Source organism: Stenella coeruleoalba (assembly GCF_951394435.1).
Source record: "Stenella coeruleoalba genome assembly, chromosome: 2".
NCBI classification, from domain to species: domain Eukaryota; kingdom Metazoa; phylum Chordata; class Mammalia; order Artiodactyla; family Delphinidae; genus Stenella; species Stenella coeruleoalba.
Genome location: NC_137147.1, coordinates 2,776,324 through 2,797,117, shown reverse-complemented (window position 1 = coordinate 2,797,117; position 20,794 = coordinate 2,776,324).

Genomic DNA, 20,794 nt, shown 5'->3' with positions numbered 1-20,794 from the left:
CCTGATCTACTGTCAGTATGAAAATGTAGACCTCTAAGCTCTCATCTTCTGATGTTCCTGAATCTGATCTCCTGCACGGATCACAAACACCTGTCTTGAATCCTGGATTTCCAACTTTATGGAACAGGGTTATCAGAGTATAGCAGAATTCTCAGAACTTCTTACTGCTTTCATACTTCTTATTATAACCTAAAATTATTTTTAATTTTTTCAAAGTAATATATAGTTTAAAAATAAAATTGTGGGGACGTCCCTGGTGGCACAGTGGTTAAGAATCTGCCTGCCAATGCAGGGGACACGGGTTTGAGCCCTGGTCCGGGAAGATCCCACGTGCTGTGGAGCAACTAAGCCCGTGCGCCACAACTACTGAGCCTGCGCTCTAGAGCCCGTGAGCCACAACTACTGAGCCCGCATGCCACAACTACTGAAGCCCGTGTGCCTAGAGCCCGTGTTCCACAACAAGAGAAGCCACCGCAATGAGAAGCCCACACACACCGCAACGAAGAGTAGCCCCTGCTCGCCGCAACTAGAGAAAGCCCGCGTGCAGCAACGAAGACCCAATGCAGCCAAAAACAAATAAATTAATAAATGAAAATAAAATTGTGAACTTATTTACAAAACAGAAGCAGATTTATAGCTATTAAAAACAAACTTATGAAACCAAAATTCAAAAAGAGTCATGTACCAAAATGTTCATTGCAGCTCTATTTACAATAGCCAGGATGTGGAAGCAACCTAAGTGTCCATCATCGGATGAATGGATAAAGAAGATGTGGCACATATATACAATGGAATATTACTCAGCCATAAAAAGAAACGAAATTGAGCTATTTGTAATGAGGTGGATAGACCTAGAGTCTGTCATACAGAGTGAAGTAAGTCAGAAAGAAAAAGACAAATACCGTATGCTAACACATATATATGGAATTTAAGAAAAAAAAATGTCATGAAGAACCTAGGGGTAAGACAGGAATAAAGACGCAGACCTACTGGAGAACGGACTTGAGGCTATGGGGAGGGGGAAGGGGCAGCTGTGACAGGGCGAGAGAGAGTCATGGACATATACACACTAACAAACATACTAAGGTAGATAGCTAGTGGGAAGCAGCCGCATGGCACAGGGATATTGGCTCGGTGCTTTGTGACAGCCTGGAGGGGTGGGATAGGGAGGGTGGGAGGGAGGGAGACGCAAGAGGGAAGACATATGGGAACATATGTCTATGTGTAATTGATTCACTTTGTTATAAAGCAGAAACTAACACACCATTGTAAAGCAATTATACCCCAATAAAGATGTTAAAAAAAAAACTTATGGTTACCAAAGGGGAAAGGTCGGGGGCAGGGATAAATCAGGAGCTTGGGATGAACACACGCACACTACTATATATAAGCTAGATGACCAACGGGGAACTACTGCATAGCACAGAGGACTCTACCCAATATTCTGTGATAACCTATATGAGAAAAGAATCTAAAAAAGAATGAATATATGTATATGTATAACTGAATCACTTTGCTGTACACCTGAAACTAACACAACATTGTAAATCAACTATACTCCAATAACATTAAAATATTTTTTAAAATAAGGTAAAATTGTTCTAGAAAGCTATAATGAAAAAGAGCAGCCCCCGTTCTACCACTCCTCTTTCCTCTACGCTGCTACACACAGGCAACCCCTTTCAACTCTTTTAGCAGGTTCCAAATAGTCCTATTGCAGCTACTTAAAAAATTACCAATAGATACTACTGACCTTCTGTTATGATAGATGAAGATTTACCTCTTTTACTACCACTAACCCTAGCTTCTGCTTCCCCATCTTCTCATTATAGTTTACGATAAATTTTGGTTAAATCAATAATCAGGGTTTATATTTTTAAGGATATGTAAAAATAGTTCAACGATGAGCCAGAAGGGTATCATTACATGCCTCCCTCCCCCCCCCTTTATTTTTTGGCCAGCAGCATGCAGTATCTTGGTCCCCCACCAGGAATCGAACGTGTGCCCCCTGCATTGAAAGTGTGGGGCCTTAACCACTGGACCACCAGGGAAGTCCCCTCCCTCCCCTTTTTGATAACTTCTAGTTATTCTGCTAATGATTGCCTTGTACTTACATTTACACTGTTTTGGTTTTTTAAAAAAATTTTTTTCCTAAATTCTCCAACAGATCCTTCAAATACCTATCAATATAATATTTTCAAACCACTTAAATGCAGTGGGTCAACTATTAATTTCCTGGCATCCTACTTCCCACAACCTCGTATCCTTCTGCTCCAACCTAGCCCTGCCACACATTCTGGGAATTCCTTTCCTGCTTTCCTGGGCTAGAATCCTTGCTTCCTAGATCACGTGTCTTCCTCTTTCTTGGTGTAGCCCCTAGTTTTGCAGAAGCACATTCTCCAGGGACGTGGCAAACACTGGTGAGGATGCTGGTGGGAGTGTCAGCTGGCGCAGCTGTTCTGGACGGCCATCTGGAAGTGTCAATCAAAGGAAGAATACGTGAACCCTGTGACCCAGCAATCTCGCTCCCGAGCACTCCTCCAAGGGAAATGGTCACGTGGGCCCATGAGAGGATACACGTGAGGATGCGCACTGTAACGCCTTTGTGTATTTGTGCGTATGAAGTTTTCTGACCTCTGCAGATAATTTATACCCTATCACTTCACTGAATTCACTTAATAGCAGTTTTTTAGCTGATTCTCTTGGGTTTTCTAAGTATTTGATCATATTATCAACAAAGAGTAAATGTTTTACTTCCTCTTTTCTAATTTTTTTTTTTTTTTTTGCGGTACGCGGGCTTCTCACTGTTGTGGCCTCTCCCGTTGCGGAGCACAGGCTCTGGACACGCAGACTCAGCGGCCATGGCTCACGGGCCCAGCCGCTCCGCGGCATGTGGGATGTTCCCGGACCGGGGCACGAACCCGTGTCCCCTGCATCGGCAGGCGGACTCTCAACCACTGCGCCACCAGGGAAGCCCCCTCTTTTCTAATTTTTATACATCTGATTTCTTCCTCTTGTCTGATTGCTTTTGTTAATACCTTCAGTACAATGGTAATGGTAGTAGAGTCAATGGCCATTCTTGTCTTGCCCTGACTTTAATATGTTTTATTTATTTTTATTAGACAATTGGATTTCTTTACTTTTTTTTTATTAAAGTAAACTTACATAAAGTGCTCAAATCCTAAGTGTAGAGCTTGATAAAGTTTTTCAAATGTACGCACCCAGATAAAAACATAGAATTTCCAGCACCCCAGAAGGGTCCCTATATCCTCTCTCAATCATTATCTCCCTCAAAGATAACCACTATTCTGATACTATTCATGAGTTTTGTCTGTTTTGTCTGTTTGTTTTAAATTTTATCTTATTTGTTTTGGTTGCACCGGCTCTTAGCTGTGGAAGGTAGGCTCCCTAGTTGTGGCTCACTGGCTCCTTTAGTTACGACATGTGCTCCTTAGTTGTGGCACGTGTGCTTCTTCGTTATGGCATGCGAACTCTTAGTTGCAGCATGCACGTAGGATCCAGTTCCCTGACCAGGGATTGAACCCGCATCCCCTGCACTGGAAGGCGGATTCTTAACCACTGTGCCACCAGGGAAGTCCCGAGTTTGGTTTGTTTTTGAACTTCATATAAATGGAATTATATAGTATGTACTCTTATGCTGGGTACTTCCACTCAACATGTGGGATTCACCCATGTTGTGTGTGTAACAGTAGTTATTTTTCATTTGTGCGTGGTATTCCACAGAAATATATGAATATACCACAGCCCGTTTCACCATTCTACTGCTGATAGACTTTGGGTTATTTCCAGTCTGGGCTATTATAAATAAAGCTACTTTAAAAATGTTCGTATACATGTTTGTGTTGAACATAGTATGCATCTCAGTTAGGTCTAAACCCAGGAGAGGAACTGCTAGGTCATAGGACATGTGTGTTTTAGCTCATGCTTGCGCTTAGTCTAGTAGATGTTGCAGAACCATCTTCCAAAGTGGTTGTAAGCAGTTTACACTTTCAGTCGTTCCATTTCCTCACCAACAGTTGGTTTTTCAGTCCTTCTAACGTTAGCCACTCTCTTGCGAGTGCAAGGCTATTACTGTGCCTTTATTTCGTATTTCCCTGATGAGTGCTGACGTTTAGCACCTTTTCACATGATTATTGGCCACTGGAATGTTATCTTTTGTGAAGTGTCTGTTCAAGTCTTTGGCTTATTTAAAAAATTGAGTTGTCTTTCTCTTGTTGATTTGCTCTGTAGGTTTAAATTTTTCACAGATAATGTAAAATTATACTCCAAAGAGTTTAGATCAATTTACATTCCTATCGAAATTTATGAAGATGCTAGTTTTGCCACACACTCTCCAATGTTGGATATTATCAAACTTTTTCATGTTTGCCAATATGGCAAGGGTCAAATGGTATTTCATTATTACTCTATTTTTTTTTTTTTTTTTTTTTTTTTTTGCTGTACGCGGGCCTCTCACTGTTGTGGCCTCTCCCGTTGCGGAGCACAGGCTCCGGACGCACAGGCTCAGCGGCCATGGCTCACGGGCCCAGCCGCTCCGCGGCATGTGGGATCTTCCCGGACCGGGGCACGAACCCGCGTCCCCTGCATCGGCAGGCGGACTCTCAACCACTGTGCCCCCAGGGAAGCCCTATTACTCTATTTTTAACTTTTTTAAATTGTGGGATGATTCATACATGCATATATACATACAAAAGTGTGCGTGTGTGTTTAAAAGAATAAGAATAAAACCAATCAATACCACTGTACCCATCACTCAGGTTAAAAACCAGAATATTTTTGGATCTTAGAAGCTCCCTGTGTGCCTCTCCCTGAGGTAGCTACCACCTTGTCTTTTGTGTTATCATTTTGTATTAGTTGGCGGATGGAGAGGATAAAGTGCTGAAATAAAGATATTCAACATTGCATTAAGAAATAAAGAAGTTCTGGGGACTTCCCTGGTGGTACAGTGGGTAAGACTCCATGCTCCCAATGCAGGGGGCCCAGGCTCGATCCCTGGTTGGGGAACTAGATCCTGCGCGCAGGCTGCAACCAAGAAGCCGCAACTAAAAAAAAAAAAACAAGAAAGATCCCGCAGGCCGCAATGAAGATCCCGCAGACCGCAGTGAAGATCCCACATCCCGCAACTAAGGCCTGGCGCAGCCTGAATAAATAAATAAATAAATATTTTTTTAAAAAAAGTTTTTCCCATGCCAGTCCGATGTGCACAGTTCAGGCTGGTGGGGCAGCTCTTATTTTATGTGGTCATTCTGGGAACCTGATTCCTTACATCTTTGTTTTCCGCTATCACTAGGGCATTTCACCATCTGTATGGTTGAAGCTGTCACTGGCACTTGCAGGCGCCAGCGGCAGGAATGGTAAAAAAGGTGGGGGCGGGGCGCCCGAAAGTCTTAGACCCAGACCCAGAAGCAGCACGTCACTTCTACTAGGCCCCATAAGCAAGACCGTAGTCACACACTCAGCACCTCAGAAATGCAGTCCACCTGGACAGCCCTGTGCCCAATCACAGCTCTGTTACCAGGGGAGAAGGGGAGAATACGTTTTGAGATTTTATCACCTGGGTGTATACCTTGCAACAATATCTTTCAGTAAATAAAACAAAGAGAAAACTAAATGGCAAGGAGATACCTGGCTGTGTAAAGAAAGGACAATGTTACCGTGATCCAATGGAAGGTTTCCAGGAAAATATAAACTAAAGAGAGGTTCTAGGTCATAGCCTGGCTTCAGCTTCCGGAATTGTTTACAGGAGCCCCTTTTGGGTAAGATCAGTGGGCAGTTATGCAGAAAACAGTTCACAGAGCAGGCCTGAGACTGCTTTCCTTAGAAAGAAAGGTTGGCCCTTGCAACGTTGGCCCTTGGCTGGCATCTGGGAACTTGGATTTCAGGAGGGTTTCCACCAGTTCCTAAGCGATAAGTGTGGTTCGTGTGCGTAAACTATTTATGCAAACAATACGGCTTGTGTTGAACACCAGCTTTCCTTCTGGGACTCTGGAAGTTTGGTGTGTGCTAGGTGGAGGGTGACTCCAATCAAAAGTCTGGGTACTAAGTCTCTGATGAGCTGCCATGGTTGACATGCTTCACATGCGCTGTCACAATTTGATGCTGGAGGAATTAAGGTAGCCTCTGTGACTCCACTTGGAGAGGACTCTTGGCTCATGCCTGGTTTCCTCTGGACTATGCCCTTTCCTTTTTTCTTTTGCTGATTCTGCTTTGTATCCTTTTGCTGTAATAAATCACAGCCTCGAGTACGACACTATGCTGAGCCCTGTGAGTCCTCCTAGTGAAACCCCAAACATGGGGGTGGTCTTGGGGAAGCTGACACAGTAGGGTTATGAAAGTATGCTGGGAAACCCAAGTGTCACTGAGGTTGGAGCATTTGACTGGACTATAGGGTGGGTCAGTTTCAGGATGTCTCTCGTGACCGATGTCAAGATGAATGGGATTTGCTGTATTTTTCTGCTTCTTAGTTCGTCTTGGCCAACCTCCAACTCTCAGGAGTAGTTCAGAGAAGAGTATTTCTACGGAGCGAAATGAATGCTCTCAGTTCATTCAGGTGGCAGGGGATGGGAGGGAGGGCGAGAACTTCATCAGTGCATGGTCCAGGCAGCTAAGTACAGATAAGAGTCTGGGTCAAGATAACCAGAGCACTTTGTTCTCAGGCAAAATGGTACTACAATGTTGGTGGGCATCTCGGAGGCTGCTCCCATCTGAACTGGTTGTCCTTTACATCAGATGCAGAGCTATTCATCCTGGGATCTCTTTTCACATCTTCCTAGGGGCTTCTCATGTCTCTCCCCCAGCGTTAGGTCTCCTATTTCCCGTACTGTTTGCCTTTCTACGGTTACTCTCTTCTTTTGGTGGACATATCCTCTCGTTGCTTCCTGAGAGAGGGCACAGGGAGGGTAAATCCCATGTCCAAAAATGTCTTTATTCTGCTCTCATACTTGATTGATATTTGGCGTGGGTTTAGTTACAGGCTGGAAGAAGTATTTCCTCAGAATTCTGAAAGTATTTCTCCACTGTTCTCCTTCATTCAACACATTTATTTTCCCAAATATTTATTTATTTATCTAGGCTGCACTGGGTCTCAGTTGCAGCATGCAGGATCTTTTAGTTGTGGCATACGGACTCTTAGTTGTGGCATGCATGCGCGATCTAGTTCCCCGACCAGGGATGAACCCAGGCCCCCTGCCTTGGGAGCGTAGAGTCTTAAGCACTGGACCACCAGGAAAGTCCCAAAACATTTTTTTTTAATAAATTTATTTCTTTTATTTTTGGCTGCGTTGGGTCTTCATTTCAGGCTTCACTGCAGGCTTTCTCTAGTTGCAGCGAGCAGGGGCTACTCTTCGCTGTGGTGCGTGGGCTTCTCATCACGGTGGCTTCTCTTGTTGCGGAGCATGGGCTCTAGGCGCGTGGGCTTCAGTAGTTGTGGCACGAGGATTCAGTAGTTGTGGCTCGCGGGCTCTAGAGCGCAGGCTCAGTCGTTGTGGTGCAAGGGCTTAGTTGCCCCGCGACATGTGGGATCTTAGTTCCCTGACCAAGCGTCTAACCCCCATGCCCTGCATTGCAAGGCAGATCCTTTACCATTGGACCACCAGGGAAGTCCCTTATTTTCTGAAGTTTCTTACAAAAAAAGGTCATCCTGGTTTTGATTCATGGATACAGTATCTATTTACCTAAGAATACTAGCATTTGTTTTCAAATTTCATCTCTTTGCATGACCTGTTTTCTCCAACAATGCTTCTTTTAGTTCATTTGTTTCTCGGATGTACGGATAATCCTTGGTGGTCTGTTTACGATTAAGAGACGGAGATTAAAAAGCTGGTAGGTCTGAGCACATGGTCTTTAGGACTTTCAGAGTTTGGGGTTCACTGCAGGATAATCGGCATGGGCCATTTCTTGGGGGAAGCTTTTATGCCGGTATCTCGGGAACTGCCAGGTTCTCCAGAAAAGAATCCTCTAAAATTTCTGTATTGAGAGTAAAGGCTTGGTGGCCCATATCCTGGGAGCCTAGTGGGGAGAAGGAGGGTTCAGCATCCTCAGTGGTCACACGCTCACTTAATCCTCATATTCAAGACACTACTTGGGACCTTAATTTGGCTTAGAATCCCCTGTACAGAAACTCTTTGTTTTGCCTTTTCCAGAGAATAAACTTTCAGATTTCTGCTAGGAGGGGGAATCTAGATTTGCAAGGGTATACGTAGGATAAACTCCAAGAAGTGGGATTGCTGGATTGAAGAGTACATAAGTTTTAGATTTGTATTAGTCATTGCCAAATTATTCTCTATTGAGCTTGTACCAATTTACACCACGACCAGCAAGATATGAGAGCATCTGTTTCTTCAGACCTTGTAAACAGCAAACTTTTTCACTTTGAAAACAGATGGAAAATATTTTATCTATGCTATTTATTTATTTATTTATTTGTGGTACGCGGGCTTCTCACTGTTGTGGCCTCTCCCGTTGTGGAGCACAGGCTCCGGACGCGCAGGCTCAGCGGCCATGGCTCATGGGCCCAGCCACTCCACGGCATGTGGGATCTTCCCGGACCGGGGCACGAACCCGTGTCCCCTGCATCGGCAGGCGGACTCTCAAACACTGCGCCACCAGGGAAGCCCTATCTATGCTATTTTAATTTACATTTTTCTTAAGTCTGAGATTATCTTTTCATGCTTGAGACGTACTTCCATTTTGTTTCCTCTTAAATGTTTGCTCACATCCTTTTGCCCACTGGATTGTTAGCCTTTCTTTGATTTCTAGGAGCTCTTTACTTTTTCCAGTTTCTTGTTTGTTGATTTTGCTTACAGTGGTTTATCAAAAGGAAAACTTTTTTTTTTTTAAATAAAGCAAACACTTTTCTCTGCAAAGGTGATTCAGAGAATTCATATAAAGGCAGGAGAGGGGCAGCTGACTGGGGAGTTTCCAGTGCAGCTTGCGTGATACAGCCGTGGGATCAGGCGCACCTGCTGGGCCTTCTGTTTTCCCTGGTGGGAGTGGCCGACTGGATGGGAACCTCAGTCTCCACCGTGCCTGCCCTTCCCTAGGTGCCCAGTTAGCAGGGCTTTGGGCCTAGCCTGAGCTCTATCTATCACATCTGAGTTTGGGGGTATTAGATACAGGGGGAGCAGAAGAAAACTGCCTGTGCTGAATCATGTCTTTCCTTGTTTTTTTTTCCGTTTATTTTGTTTTGGAGAGAAAGGTCCCTGCAAGTCCCCTTCCTGGGCTGGGAAGGGACCAAAATGCCATAACAGCAGTAGGGATGACAGCGTCCACCACAGATGACCTTTAAAGAACGCAGGTCTGAATTGGGCCGGTCCACTTACGAGATTTTTTTTCAATAAATACCTACTATAGTACTACACAATCTGTGGTTGGTTGAATCCAAGGATGCAGATCTGGCAATACAGAGGGCCGACTGTAAAGTTATACTGAATTTTTGACTGTGCAGAGGGTCAGCAAACCCCTGAATTGTTTAAGCGTCAACTGTATTGAGGGGGAAAAGCATTTTTTAATGTGGTCAAATTTCTTCTATGGCTTCCAAGTCTTGTGTCATATTGAGAAAGATCTTCTACTTCTGAGATTAAAATTGCCTCCCCTCATTGCTTCTATTATTTTTTCTTTCTTTTGGCCACACCCCACGGCATGTGGGATCTCAGTCTCCCAACCAGGGATCGAACCTGCGCCCCCTGCATTGGAAGCATGGAGTCTTAACCCCTGGACCTCCAGGGAAGTCCCTATTTTTTCTTTTTTATATTTTAATTTTTCATCTATTTGGACTTTTTTCTCCCAGATGGCTACCCAGTTGTCCTAATTCTCTTTATCAAACATTCATCTTTTACTTACAGATTTTAAATATTTTTTAAAAAAAACATACAAAATTTTTACGTGTATTTGTGTTTATTTCTGGAATTCTTGTTCTGCTCCATTGATCATGTGCCTTGCTACATTATTTTATTATAGTTTTATCAAACTTTTAATATTTGATAAGGCTGATTCCCCATTTATTCTTTCTTTTAGAACTCTCATGGGTCTCCTTGTTTGGTTTTTTACTTTTTCCACTTGAACGGTGAAATCATCTTGTCTAGTTTCCAAATACAGTTTGGAATTTTGGAATCACATTAAATTTATAGATTAATTTAGGAAGAACGAATACCCTTATCATGTCGAGTCTTTCTGTTCAAGAACATTGTGTGCCTTTCCACTTGTTCAATTGTTCTTTGGAGTCCTTCTGTAGCATTTTAAAGTTTCTACCATAAAGATCTTGCAGTTCTTATTAAGTATATTTCTAGGTGTTTTATCTTATTCATAACTATTGAAAATAAAGCCGTTTATATCTCTGCTAACTGGTGTGGCTTGCGTACATAATGACTTCTGCACAGTAATTTTGTACCTAGCTACCTTACTGAAATTGCTTACTGTTTGTAATGGTTTCTCCATTCATTTTCTTGCATTTTCCAAACAAATATCATTTGTAAATAATGATAACTTTACTTTTTTCCCTAATTTGTGAGTTTTTCATATCTGAAATTCACTTGTTTTTAGATATCCTGATTACCTCTAGCATCTGTATTCGTCTCTTATGGCTGCTGCAACAAAGTACCACAAACTGGGTGACTTAAACCATTTACTGTCTCACAGTTGTGGAAGCTAGAAGTTTCAAATCAAGGTACAGGCAGGGCCATGCTCTCTCTGAAACTTGCAGGGGAGAATCCTTCCTGCCTCTTCCAACCTTTTGGGGTTTGCTGGCAATCCTGGGGTTCCTTGAATTGCAGCTGCAGCACTTTGCTCACTGCCTGTCTCATGCGGTGTTCTCCCTCCCCTGACTCTGTCTCTTCTTCTCATGAGGACAGCAGTCATTTTGGATCTGGGCCCACCCTAACAGTGTCATCTTAATTTAAGTACATTTGCAAAAGCTGTATTTCCAAGAAAGATCATATCCACAAGCACCGAGGGCTAGAACTTTAACATCTCTTTAGGGAGGACACGAGTCAACCCATAACAGCATTGAAATGTTTTCCTCCTTTTTTTTTTTTATAAATGCATTTATCGTATTTATTTTGGGCTGCGTTGGGCTTCCTCTAGTTGCAGCGAGTGGGGCTACTCTTTGTTGCAGCGCACCAGCTTCTCATTGCTGTGGCTTCTCTTGTTGCGGAGCATGGGCTCCAGGCACGCGGGCTCAGTAATTGTGGTGCAAGGGCTTAGTTGCTCTGCAGCACGGGGGATCTTCCCGGACCAGGGCTCGAACCCGTGTCCCCTGAATCGGCAGGCGGATTCTTAACCACTGCGCCACAAGGGAAGTCCTATATTTGTTTTTTAACAGCTGCTATGTATGGCATTTCCATATTTTATTTATCTAATTCCTTACTGATGGCTATTTAGGGAATTTCCAATTTTTCACTATTAAGAACAATGCTTCAGTGAAAATCCTAATATAAACTTTGCACATTTGTGCAGGTAAATTCCTAAAATTGGAGTTGTTGAGTCAAATCACATAACTACAACAGGTATTTTGATAGTGATTAACAAACTGTCCCCCAGATAATAGCAATCTACATTCCTACCAACGGGGACTGTAAGTGCCTTTTTCTTAATACTTTTGCCAACACAAAAATCTGTGGCAACACTATTATCAAGTTTTTATTGATAATTTATGTTTTCCAACGTGACAGTAAAGAAATTTTTGTTTTAATTTGCATTTCTTTCATTATTAGAAAAGTTGAGCATCTTGGAGCAGGGAAGTTCTTTCTAGGCATGACAGGAAACTCAGAAGTCATAAACAAAAAGTCTGATAAATGCAACTTTTGTGAATTGCTTACTTATGTCCCTTGCCTATTTTTTAAACTGTGTTATTTTTCCTTTCTCATTGACTTAAAGAAGCATTTTTATTTTTAGGGACATTGTCCCCTTGCCATATGTGTCACAAATATTTTTTCCCAAGTTTGTTATCTTTTTAAGCGGTGTTTTGCGCCATGCAAAATATAGAATAAAAATAGACTAAGACTTGTGAGTTTGGGGTGATGTTCAGACAAGACTCCCCTATTTCACGGTTACCAATATATTTATTGAAGTAGTTTCTTTTTGGACTCATGGTTAATTTTTATATTTAAATCTTTGATCCATCTGGAGCTTATTTTGGATTGAGGAAGGAATTAGGAATCCATATTTATTTCATTATAAATGGCTAGTTGGTTGTTCCAGTACCTTTTATTAAATTAACCCTGCCAACTCTATTATATGTCTTTTTTGTTGTTGTTGTTGTGTTGGGTCTGCGTTGCTTCATGCGGGCTTTCTCTAGTTGCAGGAGCGGGGGCTACTCTTTGTTGTGGTGCGCGGGCTTCTTGTTGCAGTGGCTTCTCTTGTTGCGGAGCACAGGCTCTAGGCGTGCGGGCTTCAGTAGATGTGGCACATGGGCTCAGTAGTTGTAGCACGCAGGCTCAGTAGCTGTGGCTTGCGGGCTCTAGAGCACAGGCTCAGAATTTGTGGCGCACGGGCTTAGTTGCTCCGCAGCATGTGGGATCTTCCTGGACCAGGGCTCGAACTGGTGTCCCCTGCCTTGGCAGGCGGATTCTTAACCACCACACCACCAGGGTAAGCCCCAAAACAGATCTTTAACTTAACAAATGCATCTTACTTCCTATCACAGGCCCCCAACCACTATTCTACAGAAGCCTATGGCTAGAAATCACTCAACTTTACTGGCTGCTTCTCAACAGCCCAGTAATATTACCCCAGAGAGTAGCTGAGAAGTTCTACTAATCACGTATAAGCAGCTTGTTAATTTTTTCTTTACATACAGCATACCAACTCTTTTGTTTTCAATCTCCTCTCTCTTTCCTGTTTAAGGTTCTCAGACAACAAGTTAGAAATTGTTACTGAGGCTATTAAGCTCGAAGGTCCTCACTCTAATCTCTAAAGAGATAAAACCCACAAAGTTCATTGGGCTGCTTGGACAGGCTGTCATTGAATCTGTAACTGGAGGAGGTTCACAATGAAAAACAAAGCTAGCTCAAGTTCTAGCCATGAAAAGCGATGTCTTAATTTGGGTGCAGTTCTAAGAATACTCTAAGAAATAATTCAACTGGTTCTGTGTCTGTGAGTGACACAATGTCACAGCCTTGTGATGACTGATTCTCTCATTCTCTTCCTATATTTTTTCCTTCATTGCTATGGTTTGGAGCCCACATTTCTGTCTTCTCTCTAGAGTCTAAGATAATTAAAACAGCACACATGGAATTGTATTTATATGAGGTGGGGGAGACAGCTGTGAGTCTTTTAAGGCTGGGAGTAGAGAGACTGGGCAATAGATAGAGGTGTTTCGTTTTTAAGTGGAGAAAAAGAGCACTTCTGTTGACTAGCATTCCTTGCTTAGCACATTTGCACTGCATGGAAGGAAGCAGTGGAGCAGCAGTGTGGGAACTTGTCTAGGAGACAGGGAACATCACTGCTGAAGCATGCTGTCCTGGAGTGCACAAGAGGGCCTCACTACCAGAGCATGGTGGAGAAATTTGTTTTGAAAAGAAGAGATGCCTCTTCCCTTGATTCTTGAAGAAAAGAGTAAGAATGCGTTCAGAGAGAGATAAAAATGCAGGTACAACCTGGAAATTGAGGGAGGTTCATGCCTCATGGCAGATTCCCAAACTTTCTTGTTTCTCAGAGCCCTTAGCGTCTCAGTAATTTCTTCACCTCACCCCTAGACCAAAAGAACACCTAACAGTTCTGTTTATTGTTTATTAGGTGTGTCCAAACAACCCAATACGTATTTATTCCTAATAATTTAGTGGCTGTTCGAAAAATAAACAGGGCCCTGTGTAGTTTGCTCTAGTTTTGATTTAATAGCACATACAACCTACTCATTTAAAGTGTATAGGGACTTCCCTGGTGGCGCAGTGGTTAAGAATCCGCCTGCCAATGCAGGGGGCACAGGTTCGAGCCCTGGTCCGGGAAGATCCCACATGCTGTGGAGCAACTAAGCCTGTGCGCTACAACTACTGAGCCCGCGCTCTAGAGCCCGCAAGCCACAACTACCAAGCCTGCATGCCACAACTACTGAAGCCCGCGCACCTAGAGCCCATGCTCCGCAACAAGAGAAGCCACCGCAATGAGAAGCCTACACACCACAGCGAAGAGTAGCCCCCACTTGCTGCAACTATTGAAAGCCCGCGCACAGCAATGAAGATCCAATGCAGCCAAAAATAAAATAATTAAAGTGTATAAAATTCAGTGGTTTTTAGTATATTCAGAATTGTATGGGACTTCCCTGGTGGTCCATTGGTTAAGAATCCACCTTCCGATGCAGGGGACACAGGTTCGATCTCTGGTCAGGGAACTAAGATCCCACATGCCCTGGGGCAACTAAGCCCATGTGCCATAACTAATGAGCCCATGTGGCATAACTAGAGAGCCCACGCACTGCAACTAAGATCCCACGTGCAGCAACCAAGACCCGATGCAGCCAAATAAATAATTAAAAAAAAAAGAATCGTGCAACGATTGCAATCAATGTTAGAACATTTCTGTCACTTAAAAAAAAAGCCTGTACCCATTAACAGTCAGTCCTCCTTCCCCCTCACCCTTCCAGCTCTAGGCAACGACTAACCTATTTTCTGTCTCTATAGATTTGCCTGTTCCTGACATTTCATATAAATGGAATCACATGATATGCAGCCTTTTGTGTCAGCCTTCTTTCACTCGGCATGTTTTCAAGGTTTATCCATGTCGTAGCATGCACTGGTACTTCATTCCTTTTTATGGCTGAATAATATTCGACTGTGTGGATAGACCACATTTTGTTTATTAATTTATCAGTCAGTGGACATCTGGACTGTTTCTACTTTTTGGCTATTATGACTAATGCTGCTATGAACATTCGTGTACAAGTTTTTGTGTGGACATGTTTTTACCTCTCTTGGGTATAATATACCTAAGAGTGTAATTGCTAGGTCATTGGTAACTGTTTAAACTTTTGAGGAATACCAGACTATTTTCCAAAGTGGCGGCACTGTTTCACATTCCCACCAGCAGATATGAGGGTTTGAATTTCTCCACATATTCATCACTTGGTATTATCTTTTTTTTTTTTGCGGTATGTGGGCCTCTCACTGCTGTGGCCTCTCCCGTTGCGGAGCACAGGCTCCGGACGCGCAGGCCCAGTGGCTATGGCTCACGGGCCCAGCCGCTCTGCGGCATGTGGGATCCTCCCGGACCGGGACACGAACCCGTGTCCCCCGCATCGGCAGGCGGACCCTCAACCACTGCGCCACCAGGGAAGCCCTATCTGTCTTTTTGATTATAGCCATCCTAGTGGGTGTGAAGTGGGATCTCATTGTGGTTTTGATTTGCATTTCTCTGATGACAATGATGCTGAGCGTCTTTTCATGTGCTTACTGGCCATTTGTATATCTTCTTGGAGAAATGTCTATTCAAGTCCTTTGCCCGTTTAAAAGCTAGGTTGTTTTTCGAGTTGTAGGAGCTGTCTATACATTCTACATACAAGTATCTTATCAGATATATGATTCGCAAACATTTTCTCCCATTCTCTGGGTTGTGTTTTCTAGTTTTGAATTTTTTAAAAAGAAAACCTTTGAATTTAAAAAAATACGTTTGCTAGAGAACAGACTTGTGGTTGCCAAGGGGGAGAGGGGTGGGGGAGAGATGGAGTGGGAGGTTAGGGTTAGCAGATGTAAGCTACTATATATAGAATGGATAAACAACAACGTCCTACTGTATAGCACAGGGAACTATATTCACTATCCTGTGATAAACCATAATGGAAAAGAATATAAAAAAGAATGCATATAGATGTATAACTGAATCACTTTGCTGTACAGCAGAAATTAACACATTGTAAATAAACTATACTTCAAAAAATTTTTTTTAATTTAAAAATACATGTTTGAGGGGCTTCCCTGGTGGCGCAGTGGTTGAGAGTCCGCCTGCTGATGCAGGGGACACGGGTTCGTGCCCTGGTCTGGGAAGATCCTACATGCCGCGGAGTGGCTAGGCCCATGAGCCATGGCCGCTGAGTCTGTGCGTCCGGAGCCTGTGCTCTGCAACGGGAGAGGCCACAACAGTGAGAGGCCCGTGTACTGCAAAAAAAAAAAAACAAAAAAACGTGTTTGCTTCATCTGAATTGCTATTCTTCCCCTTTTAATAATGTATAGTTTAAAAATCAGCATATTGGAAAAAAAAAAAAGAGCATATTGGGACTTCCCTGGTGGCGCAGTGGTTAAGAATCCACCTGACAATGCACGGGACATGGGTTTGAGCCCTGGTCCGGGAAGATCCCACACGTCGCGGAGCAACTAAACCTGTGTGCCACAACTACTGAGCCTGCGCTCCAGAGCCCACGAGCCACAACTACTGAGACCTCATGCCACAACTACTGAAGCCCTCGTGCCAACAGCCCGCGCACCACAACAGAGTGGCCCCCGCTCGCTGCAACTAGAGAATGCCCGGGCACAGCAACGAAGACCCAATGCAGCCAAATTAATTAATTAATTAATTTTAAAAAACAGTATATTTTGTTACTTTACTCCAACAAGTTTCTCTTTTGAGACCTGAATTCGAATTTTGTTTCTGCTAATAGCTAACTCTAGGGTAGTAACTTGGACAAGTCACTTCATCACTCTCTTTTCTCAAGTGTGGACAGGAGATAAGGGTACCTCCTTCACCAGCTTGTGCATGAAGACCAGAGGCTGCGTGAGCACTCGGCATAGTGCCCATATAGTAGGCGCTCCCCAAACGAGCTGTATTGGAAAACCCTAAACGAGCTCTTTAAAAAGCACTTTTATTGCAAGACGTGTGAAATATTAAGTATTGCATCCACTTAATAATGATTAAGAAAGAATAAGATGCTTTATGCAAGATCATTTTGTACATACCATAACTGAACAATCCCAGTGGTGTGTCAGTTTAACCATTCTGCAAATCTGAAGCAGAAAGCTGGAGCGCTCTATTAAGGACACTATATTATGCGATGTTTTCCAAATTTGTTTTCAAGTCTCACAACGCTGTTATAAGGAAGTACCAAGTCATTATGTACTAATAGAATAAACTCATCCACCAAGATAAATCTGGGAGATTGGTTACTGTACATAATGAGTCAGTAAAGAAGTCGAATGTGGTTCCTAAAGACACCCGTCTATGCCCGTTTCTCTTTATAAGGTCACTGTGGCAAACACTATTTCTCTTCAAGGTTACAAAAAAAAAAGCTTTTCAGCATCTTAATGAATTAATCTCTGAATCAGAAAAACAGTAAGTTTGGTCTAAAGTGAATACTCCGTATGTACTAAGCTGCAAAAAAATCGTATTTTTTCATCAACAAATATTCCTCCTCTTCTCCTCCACCTCCTGGATTGTCCCACTGTTCCCACTTGCTCCCTTGGTGACCAGATCCAGGCTTTAGAGACCATCAGCTAAGGTCTGCCAAATACATGCCGGCGGGCCAGACTTCTCTCCAGACCCGAATATTCAACTGCCTCCCGGACATCTCCTGTAAATGCCTAATAGACACTCCACACCCAACGCGCTCAACACTGAACTCCTGGTCCTCCTTTCAAGACCTACTCTTCTCCAGCCTTTTCATCTCAGTTCACGGCACTTCTATCCTCCAGCTGCTCATGCGTATTGTGGAGTCATTCTTGACTCCCCCATTTCTCCCACGAGGTCTGCTGGGAAATTCCATTGGCTTTGGCTTTACCTTCAGAAAACAATTCTCTAGCCCTTTTTCTGGGGGCGCGGGGGGCGCCCTGCACTGTGTGGCTTGTGAGATTTTAGTTCCCCGACCAGGGATCGAACCTGGCAGTGAAGCTCGGAGTCCTAACCACTGGACCGCCAGGGAATTCCTTCTTTAGACTTTCTTATCCTCAACTGCTACCACTCCCTGAGCAAGCCTCCATCCTCCTTGGCCTGGGTGAACACCGCTAACCTCTGAAGTGGATTCCCCATCCACTCTTGCCTCCTTTAGTCTACACTCAAGCCAGCAAACAAATGGATTCTTTTTTATTTATTTTATTTTTGGCTTCGTTGGGTCTCCATTGCTGCGCGCGGGCCTTCTCTAGTTGCGGCGAGGGGGGGCTACTCTTCGTTGCGGTGCGCGGGCTTCTCATTGCTGTGGCTTCTCTTGTTGTGGAGCACGGGCTCTAGGTGTGTGGGCCTCAGTAGTTGTGGCACACGGGCTCAGTAGTTGTGGTGCACGGGCTTAGTTGCTCCGCGGCTTGTGGGATCTTCCCGGACCAGGGCTCGAACCCGTATTCCCTGGATTGGCAGGAGGATTCTTAACCACTGCGCCACCAGGGAAGTCCACAAATGGATTCTTAAACCCTGCAGTGGTTTCCCTGCTCACTCTGCTCTAGCCACACTGGCTGTCTCGCGATTCCTTAACATGCTATGCACACTCCTGCCTTGGGGGCCCTGGAGGGCTTTTTCCTCTGCTTGGTCAGCTCTTTCCCCAGATCTTCCCATGGCCCACTCCGTCACCTCTTTCAAGTCTTTGCTGAAATGTCACCTCTCAAGGAGACTTATCTTGGCCACCACATTTTAAACTGCGAGCTAGTCAGCACACTCCCAACCCCCTTATCTCGCTCTACTTCTTTTTCCTAGCACAATCATGGCATGATTTACTTATTCATGCTGATTATCTTCTGTCTTCTCCTTACAAGAATATAAACTCCATGAGTGAGGGATTTATGTTTTCTGATGTATCCCGAAGGCTACAACAGAGTGGCATATGTAGGCGCTCAAATACATATTTGAGGAGACAAAGAATTTTAACAAGGTCCCTCATATGTTTGAGTGTGCATGACAATCTTGCTGAAAGGCAGCAGTGCATCCTAAAAGACAAACATCAATACAAGACAATTAGCATATGCTGATAAGTACCAAAAGAAAATAACATTTCAGTATAGTACACAGGACAAATGAAAGCTCAGAGAAATGCCAAAGAAGTTTAGAGTGGTAATTTTTAAATTTGGGAGGAAGGTGGTCACACCTCTTTGAAAGTCTGATGAAAGCTATAGACTCCGATGATATAATGAATATGTACACAAAATTTTGAATACTATTACAAGAGGTTCAAACACTCCCTGATGCTATGAATCCTGAATGGAGAATCCTTGGTTTCAAGGATTGTTTTATCACCCAGGGCTTGGGAAAGGCTTGATGAAGATGGGACTCAAACTAGTTCTTAAAGAATAGGCTATGAAGAGGAAACAAGAGGAGGGTCTTTTCAAGCAAGAGAAAGGGCTAAGGGTGACGGCAGAACAGTCGGACTGGAATGGAGGATTCATGCAAAACGTAAGGACAGGCTGAGAATTGCTCGGTGTATGACTTAAATAACATGGATATTCAAAGTCTTTGAGAGTGTTTGGGCAAAAGAATGTAATGTCTAAAGCATTGTTTTAAGAAAATTAATTTGGTAGTTGTTTATAGGATGGAAGTTGAGAGAAAAAAGTGAAATTAAGGAAATACTCATGAAGCTATAATGATTCAACTTTGAAGATGTGGAAAGGGAACTGATAAGGTGAATTTGAGGCACGAATCCATGTAGAAATGCCTGGTTTGAAACTGAAAATCAGAAATAAACTTTAGGTCAGGCCCAGTTATATAAATTTGGTGTTATTTATTGAATCTATGAGTGTGGGGGGGAAAATGACAAGAGAAAAAGTATTAAGAACAGAGATTATTCAAAGGCTTTGGATAGGACGAAGTGAACAGCCTATTATTGCTGTGATCTCAGTAAAATGTTAAATTTATGTAGAATAAAACCTTAAGAGAAGACTAAGGTATACAGGTATTATGGGTAATTGAAAGTTGGTAGTTAATTTGAGGGCTGCTAATATAATTTTTATATTTTTGCGGTACGTGGGCCTCTCACTGTTGTGGCCTCTCCCGTTGCGGAGCACAGGCTCCGGACGCGCAGGCTCAGCGGTCATGGCTCACAGGCCCAGCCGCTCCGCGGCATGTGGGATCTTCCCGGACCGGGGCATGAACCCGTGTACCCTGCGTCGGCAGGCGGACTCTCAACCACTGTGCCACCAGGGAAGCCCTAATTTTTATGTTTTAATTTTTGCTTGCTGAGGTTTTTTTTTCCCTCCAAAATGTATTATTACGCTTTTTTCTCCTTGATAACTAGGGAACACAGCTGACTTACTTTTAGATGATTCAGGATGTCACTATCCCTCAAGGAGAGTATACACATTTCCAATGTAAAATAACATGGTTATAGGAAATTTGAATAAATCCATGGGACCGCAGAATACATCCTGGTCATTTTAAAAGGCTTCTGATATCTTTTTGACCTTTAGCAGAAGACAGATAACATCAAAACAACTGTAACACAAAATTTTAGGTGTTTTAGGTATCTATTCTTTTTTAAAAGTTTACTTATGTATTAATTTTGGCTGCGTTGGGTCTTCGTTGATGCGCACAGGCTTTCTGTAGTTGCGGGCGGGGCTCCTCTTCGTTGCGGTGAGCGGTCTGATTATTGCGGTGGTTTCCTTGTTGCGGAGCACAGGCTCTAGGCGCACAAGCTAAGTAGTTGTGGGGCACGGGCTTAGCTGATCGCGGTGGTTTCCTTGTTGCAGAGCACAGGCTCTAGGCGCGCGGGCTCAGTAGTTGTGGTGCACAAGCTTAACTGCTCTGTGGCACGTGGGATCTTCCCAGACCAGGGCTTGAACCCGTATCTCCTGCACTGGCAGGCGGATTCTTAACAACTGCGCCACCAGGGAAGCCCATAGGTATCTATTCTTTAAGTAGGATTTACTCCACTGCTTTTTTG